Below are 8,758 nucleotides of genomic sequence, written 5' to 3'. Positions count from 1 at the left end.
GATGAAAATTTGCCACCCTTTAAGTGAATAAAACAGAAAGTCAAGAATGGCTTAGCAATAGGGAGAAAGGACTGTATATAAAATGTTCTGTTGGCACAAAAACGCAAAACCTGCTTTCTGAATTGGAGACTATCTGATCTTAATTAGAGATATGTTCAACTTGTTTCTACAAGAAATGACACTGTAGTTTGTATGGAACGTTTCACCTAGGGTTTCCAGGGGAGCTTGGGAAAATGTCTGTAACACGAAGGGCCTAACCCTAAGAATTCTTCCCTGGAATCTAAAATCCCAATACTGAATTAAAACTGGATAGGGACTCTGTGATCTCCCTTCCCCCTTCCTTTCCTTCCCTTCCCTTTCCTTTTATTATATTTTAGAGAGAGAGAGCTCACATGCAGGAAAGAGGGAGAGTGGCAGAAGTGGAGAGAGAGAGAGAGAGAGGGAGAGAATCTCAAGCAGGCTCCACACTGACTGTGGAGCTGAGCTGAGACACCCAGGTGCCCTGTGACCTGTACTTTCTGATGAGAAAGGTTCAAGAGTTTGGGCTCTGCCCACAGGGGAAGAGGAAAAGTGTTGGTGAGGAGAAGGTTTGCTATGGACGCTTCCTTCAACCACACAGAAAGCCAGCCAGAACAGAAAAGTAGCATAAGTCTGCACAGCATTTCGTGATAAGCAAATAGGTTTCATCCTTAGACCTCTATGAGGCTCTTTGCCACTTGTAGGGAAAACATACCAATCATACAATTCTGATCGTGGAAACCAAGGTTCAGAGTACTTGTGAGTTTCTAGGCTTCATCAACTGGTGAGTGGAACAGCTGGCACTCCAGCCAGGTCTTGTGTGCCAAGGAGATTATTCTTTCTACTACTTCACATCTTTCCCTCTCTCCACGTTTTAGGTGTCTACTCCGTAAAAACACACAGCACAGGTTTTTAAAATAGGTCCACAAATTCTTCAAAACTCCTCCTTAAAAAGAAAGTAGTGGCCTGGGTGGCTCAGTCAGTTAAGCATCCAACTCTTGATTTCAGCTCAGGTCACGATCCCAGGGTTGTGGGATTGAGCCCCGTATTGGGCTCCACGCTGAGCACGGATCCTGCTTAAGATTCCCTCTCCCTCTCTCTGCCCGTCTCTCCTGCTTGTACTTTCTCTCTATCTCTCTCTCAAAAATAAAAAATTCAAAAAAAATTTAATAAGTAGAGCCTACTAATTCTTCTTCCCTTTAACATGCACTGGACTTAGTGACTCTCTTCTAACAAACAGAATATGGAGAAATGACCATGTAGAGACCAGCTCACAGAAGTCACTGTGGCCTTCTCCCTGCTGTCTGCTGGTTCACTTATCTGGGGGAAGTCAACAGACAAGCTGTGAGGGCACTCAAACAGCTCTATGGAGAGAACTAAGGCCCCCTTTCAACAGCCAGCTGTCGGAAGGGGGTCTAGCCCCATACTGACGGCAACCTCACAAGAGAGTCCCAGCCAGGACTACCCAAAACCCACTCTCAAATTCCTGACACATAGAAACTGTGAGATAACAAATATTCATTGTTTCAAAGGACTAAGTTTGGGGATTAATTTGGTGCACAGAAATAGGTAAGTAATATACTAGAGAACTCTTCATTCTGTTCCTTGTCTCCCAAAAGTATATTCTTTTCACTATACCATGTAGTGGTTTTTTGTTGCTGTTTTTTTAATCACTACCATTTATTGAGGGATTAGTGTGTACCAGGGTAAACATTTTTTTCATGGATTTTAGTTTTTAGGGCTATTTTAGATTCAGAGCAAAATGGAGCATAAAATACAGAGTTCCCATTGACCCCCTGCCCTTCCACATGCACAGTCTCCCCCACTATCAACATCTCCCACCTAAGTGATACATTTGTTACAATCAATGAACCTACATTGACGCATCATTATCACCATAGTTTACGTTAGGATTCGCTCTCAGTGTTGTAGTCTATGGGTTTGGACACACATATAATGACATGTATCCACCACTATGATTTCATACAGGGTAGTTTTTACTGCCCTAAAACTCCTCAGTGCTCTGCCTATTCATTCCTCCCTCTCACCTAACCTCAGGCATCCACTGATCCCTTTATACAGTTTTAAGTTATGTCATCAGTGAGGAAAAAAAATGACATACACTTTGAAGGATATAATTAAATTAATGCCATTATTACAAAAACTGGTGGTCCATTAGCGCTTGTTGATAAAACATGGGATGTAAATTCTTACGTCTCATGATTATCCTTTCTCACTGGACTGAAGCTCAGCCTCCCCAGGCTCCTTCCAGTTTTGGTGAGAATTGGTATCTGTATATCCAGCTGAGTGCTGGAACCTACAGGAGGTTTTGCACTTAAGGAAGCAGCTAAAGTAAGGGAAGGGAGTTTGTGGAATAAAGAAAGCTGATTCGTCATGCACATTCTCTATGCATGTATCTATTTTTCTGTCAATTTCTGAGATTTTTATTTAATTTTTAACAATTGCTACTCTTATTGCTACTCTTATTGATGTATGGAATTTTTGATATGTTGGAGAAATTAGTCTTTATATTGTATTTCTTAAATTTTACATTGTGTTGGGACCTGAGTAAGATATTTTACTATATATTTTTTTAATGTTTATATGATAAGAGGTATTAATCTTTTCATTTATAGAATCTACATTTTGTTTGCAGTGTGAGGCCAATCTTTTTTTTTTAACTTGTTTTATTTTTTATTTTTTTAAATTTACATCCAAATTAGTTAGCATATAGTGCAACAATGACTTTAGGAGTAGATTCCTTACTGCCCCTTACCCATTTAGCCCATCTCCCCTCCCACAACCCCTCCAGTAACCCTCAGTTTGTTCTCCATAATTATGAGTCTCTTCTGTTTTGTCTCCCTTCCTGTTTTTATATTATTTTTGTTTCCCTTCCCTTAGGTTCATCTGTTTTTTCTCTTGAAGTCCTCATATGAGTGAAGTCATATGATTTTTGTCTTTCTCTGACTAATTTCGCTTAGCATAATACCCTCCAGTTCCATCCACGTAGTTGCAAATGGCAAGATTTCATTCTTTTTGACTGCTGAGTAATACTCCATTGTATATATATACCACATCTTCTTTATCCATTCATCCATCGAGGGACATTTGGGCTCTTTCCATACTTTGGCTATTGTTGATAGTGCTGCTCTAAACATGAGGGTGCATGTGTCTCTTTGAAACAGCACACTCGTATCCTGTGGATAAATGCCCAGTAGTGCCATTGCTGGGTCGTAGGGTAGTTCTATTTTTAGTTTTTTGAGGAGACTCCATGCTGTTTTCCAGAGTGGCTGCACCAGCTTGCATTCCCATTTAGTGGTTTTTTCTTTTGGCGGTGGGGGGGGGGGGGTATTTTCTTTCTCTACTTTTCACGGAGTCCAGACTGTGTAAGTACATATAACCCAGGGGACTCCTCATGCTGTTCCTTGGCTCCCAGAAGCCCCACCTTTTGGGAAAATTTCCCCCAGATTCATGATATCCTTTAGCTATTCTGCTCATCTAATTTGAGTCAACATGTTAACATTTAATAATGTATTATCATCCCAGATATCATGTTTGTATTTTAACAGGGAACGCCAATATCTTTTTTCTGCATGTGTCACTAGCTCATTTTTATTTTATTTTATTTTATTTATTTTTTATTTTCAAGTTAGTTAATGTACAGTGTAGTCTTGGCTTCGGAGTAGAACCCAGTGATTCATCTCTTACATATGACACCCGGTGCTCATTCAAAAAGTAAACTTCAATATCTTAAGCTAAAGGACAGCTGCAACATAAAGTAGAGTGGTGGGGTGTGGGTTTCTGGCCCCTGGAGATCCCTAGAACTACACTCATAGTGTTTCTTGGTCTTTCTCTCTGTGTGGACACTCTACAGGCTATGCTCACTATGTGACTAACCAAGATATTCCAGTGACCCAAATCCTGGATTTGAAAAAGGTCCAACAAAGGAAGTAATTGAAAAATTAAAAGTAGAAGGTTAAATCAGAAAAGGCTACATACTGTATGGTTCCAACTCTATGACATTCTGGAAAGGGCAAGGCTCTGGAGACAATAAAAAGATCCATGGTTTCCAGGGGTTGGGGGCAAGGGAGAGATGAACAGGCAGAGCACAGAGGATGTTTAGGGTAGTGAAACTACTGGGTATTACACTGTAATGATGAATAGATGTCATTATGCATTTGTCCAAACCCACTGAATGTTCAACACCAAGAGTGAATCCTAATGTAAACTATGGACTCTGGGTGATAACAATGTGTCAGTGTAGGTTCACTGATGTTAACAAATGTACCATTCTGGTGTGGGATGTTGACAGTGGAAGAAAAAAGACATGTGGGGACAAGGGGTCACTACACTTTCTACTCAATTTTTCTATGATTCTAAAACTACTGTTTTAAGAAGTCTATAAAAACCTAAAAAATAAAAATTTTTAAAGTAGGATATTAGTCTAGACCCATAGATTGTATAGAAGAGAGGCAGACAGCAAAGGAGGAGACCACAGATCGAAGGAGGGCCTACTTCCAACACCAGAATCCTTGATACCCGTGCAGTGAGGAGTCAAGATGGCATGTCATCAGCAGCAAAGTCTACTTCAGAGCTATTTGTTTTCTGCCCAGCCTTGGGCTCCATACTGGTGGTACAGAAGTTATAGATGACTTCTCAGATCTACACTCCACTTAAGGAAACAACACAACACACAAGAAGAAGAAGAAGAAGAAGAAAAAGAAGAAGAAGAAGAAGCAAGAGCAGCTAGTAGTAAAACCTAGGATGATAAGGACTGCTGACGTGTGGTGGTGAAGTCAGGTGTGGACTGACTAGTAAGACAGGGCCGTGAGAACTAAGTGGCTGAAGGAGTGGCTAGATGATGCAGAATGCTGAAGAGTAGATAAAAGATAAAAGGTGCCGAATTGGGAGGGAGGAGTTGCTATCTTGGTGGGGATGCAAGTGAAGGTATCTTAGAGAACTTGAACTCTGAGTGATGTTTTGAAAGGGTATTGCACGTGGATTTTCAAAGAACTAACTCTACTATGTATGAACTTGATCTTATTCTCCAAAAGCTCAGAAAATGGAGGGAGCTCCCAATGATGAAATGGAACTTAAATGTGCTCCTATGCCTATATATAGAGACCAGCCTAGTGCTAAGTATCTGTTTTCTCAAGAGGACCTGGTGTGTGGAAGGTTTCCACACACCAGGTCCTCTACTCTCAGATCTGGGCAGCCTGTGGAACCACCCATCTGACCCCAGTGAGGAGTGTCAGGGGCCAGCTGGGTGCTGGTGAGGCAGGGCTGGTTTGTGGACTGTGAGTACAGGGCCCAGGGCACTTGGAAGTCAGAATCCGTGGCCAGACAAACAATGCAAATGAAGGGGGAGGGGGCTACTAAGGGGAAGGCAAATCCATCTTGCAAATCCAGCAAGAAATAGAGACCCTCTGAGATGGGAAACTCGAAAGCTGAGACCTTTTTCTAATACATCACTCTTAAATGGGAAGAGGACTGCTAAGGTACAGCCCTTAAACTGTACTTCTTCTTTATACAGGTCTTACCTGCAGAATGGGGATGACAATAGAGCTGCCTCAAAGAGTCCGTATGAGGAATGGGTGAATTCAAACACGCACAGTTACTCAGAGCTACGCTGAGCACACAGTAAGTGCTTAATAAGGATTAGCTGCACCTCTTGTTACTAAACCTGGTCAGAAGCAGCAACAGCTCCTGGAAACAAAGTTGCCAGAGGACCCCACACAACACTCAGTGACAAATATGCTTCCTGACAGCGTGCTAGAAACTCTTTCAGAACGCATTCTGCCAAGCTGATTGCCTTTTCCTTTAGGGGTGGTGCATTCTGGCCAAGCCCCCAAGCTCCTGCCAGGGGCTGTCCTGCCTCACTATCTGTTTGGAAAGCCATGAGGGGGCTGTTCCCTCAGAGCACAGGCTGTGGGGACCATCCTGGGGCCATGCAGCCACCACAAGCCTTAACCCCCTCACATGTGGTGAACAAGGAAACGGGGCCTTCTTGCGTGGGGAGATGTGAGGAGATGTGACCCGAGAAAATCAAGCTGCCATTACCTCAGGCATAGCTGCCCCTGAAGCCTGTATTCATTTCCTCTGTTTATTGAAGGAGCGGTTCCCAGGGTTATCTTTAGAATTCACACTTCAAATGCTTTAGCAAGGAGAGAATTTTACTGATTGGTAAGGGGATGAAACGGGTTAGCACAGCTGTCATGGTCACAGAAAGAGGGGCATTGGTGTGCCAGTAGGACAGAGAAAGTTAGCATTTATTTATTTTTTTTTAATGTGTGTTTATTTTTGAGAGAGAGAGGAAGCGAGAGCGGGGGAGGGGCAGAGAGCGAGGGAGACACGATCTGAAGCAGGCTCCAGGCTCCCAGCTATGAGCACAGAGCCTGACGACGCGGGGCTGGAATTGGTGAACTGCAAGATCAGGACCTGAGCTGAAGTCAGAAGCTTGCTTAACTGACTGAGCTACCTAGGTACCCTGAGAAAGTTAACATTTAAAAAAAAAACTGATGGCGGCTCCTGAGAACTTTCTCTTTCGCCTTACCAAAGCTGCTCGCCTTCTCACCATCCCTATTTTATGTGGCTGAAGGTGAAAGATTCAGAAGTGTTGGGAACCTCTTTCTTTTCTTCATAAAGACCCTCTCCCCACAACTCTTGCTGTGCTAGCATCTGTGTTCTACTCTGGCTCAGCTGGCTTCTAGACTTGAAAGCATCTGAGTGTTGGTCACTCATTCAGAAATATTATGAAAGACTTACCATGTGCCAGGCATTGTACTAGGCCCTGAGGGTGAAAAGAAAGAGAAGACAAATGGTCTGTGCTCTGGGGTCTCTGTCCACCTGGTGGGGTCACAACCACCAAAAAAAATAAAAGCAATGTAGTAAATTCTATACAGTGGGATAGTTCTATTATTTTAAGACTTCACAGAGTATATATAAGAATCTATACCCATAACCCACCCCCTGATGAATGTCTTAGAGTTTACCCCTGTCAGTTACCCCTGTCAGGGAGAGTTATGTTTTAATAAAAGTATTGAAAGACAGAAAGGCTTTCAAGACAAAATAGGAATTAATCGCATGGCAGACACTCCTTACTGATGAGATTGGGGGGATGAATTTTCTGATTCCACCTTCCTTAGACAGCAGCCCCAGAACCCAAGAATATAACTCAGATGCCCCACCTTCATGCTAAGTGTTTCATCAAAAGAATAATCTATACTAATAAGTTTCTGTACGGAAAGGGGAAGGGTTGCCTGCTATTAAGAAATCCGTATCTTTATACTAAGGACACATTTTCTCCCAAGAGTCAAACCCTTTTTCAGGGGAAGAAGACGTCAGAATCTGTTGCTAATGCATCCTCATTTATCTGGTAAGAGATACTGATGGGTTCCTGGCCACAGAGGTGGGCTTGCCATGGGTCTGCCCTGCAGCGTCAGCTAAAATTAGGCTTTATCTCAGCTAGAAGGGTCTCCTTCTTTTGTGGAAAGCCATTTGGGATGAAAAGGGATATAGTTATCTTTTGACAAGCCATTTCAGGCTAAGAATGACTTCACTGGATGACCTCAATAGTAAGGAACAGGGGAAACACCCTACCCGTTTTGAGCATCCTGGAAAGAGCTCCCCCCGCTTTGAGCTCTGCCCTGCCCACTGCCACTGACCATGGCCAAAATTCGAGCCATACTGACCTGGGAGACTACCCCTGCTAGAAGCAGACACTTGCTTAAAAATAAACAAAACTGAAGAAAAAGAATTGGATCTGCAGATCAACAGACTATACATAGGACAAACACAGTATGAAGGAGTCCAAGAGAGAAGCCCAGGAGAAATAAAGAGACACAGAGAGTTAATGACCTACTTACAAATTCACCCCATAGAGCACAGACTATCTAACAGCCACCTCTGCCCAAGGCCTGATGAGTGACTGAAATACTAAGTGCTATAAAAAAGGAACGAGCCAAGAAGGAAAGCAATTCTGTGAGTCAGGGGCATCGGGGCCAAAGAAAGCTTACAGAGGACATGGGACGGTATTGGGCCCCTGGAGCCCAGAGCAAAGTAAAGTAAAGCAATCTCAGAACCAACAACTGTAACTCAAATGACATTTTCAGGTATCTGAGTCAGGAATTTGAATTGTACACATGAGTGCACTAACTTACTGAAGCTTGAGCTAGCTCATGTAGTAATTTTTATTAAACTATGAATTGACTTAAACTGAAAAGATTTGATTTCATAGAGTGACCAAATCAACTCAAATGGAAATAAACCAACCACATTTTTTTAATATGACCAATAAAAATTAAAATGAAGACATTCATTCATTCATTCCTTCAACAAACACTGAAGGCTGGCTGTGCCAGCCAACATTCTAGGAGAATAAGACATACAAGGTCCTTGCCTTTGGAGCTTACTGTTTTGTAGAGGAAAGACAAACAATAAAACAGATTGAATAAACAAGAAAATCAGGAAATTATAAGATGAAAATAAAACTACAAAAAGTAATTTGCTAGAACTACTAATTCAGATTGGGTGATCAGAGAAGGATTCTCTGGGGGAAGTGACACTTGATAAGAAATGGAAATGATGAGAAGGATCTGGAAAGGCAAAGACAGGGTCGTGGGATCATTCCAGGCAAAAAAAAAATAATAATAATAATAAGGGTGAAGGACCTAGGTAGAAGCATTTAATGTGTTCAACAAACCAAAAGAGAGCAAGGACTGTAAAGTGGTGGGCAAGAGGA

Source organism: Acinonyx jubatus, chromosome C2, assembly GCF_027475565.1.
Source record: "Acinonyx jubatus isolate Ajub_Pintada_27869175 chromosome C2, VMU_Ajub_asm_v1.0, whole genome shotgun sequence".
Lineage (NCBI taxonomy): Eukaryota > Metazoa > Chordata > Mammalia > Carnivora > Felidae > Acinonyx > Acinonyx jubatus.
The sequence above is the reverse complement of the archived record's forward strand: the minus strand, read 5'-3'. Positions refer to the sequence as shown.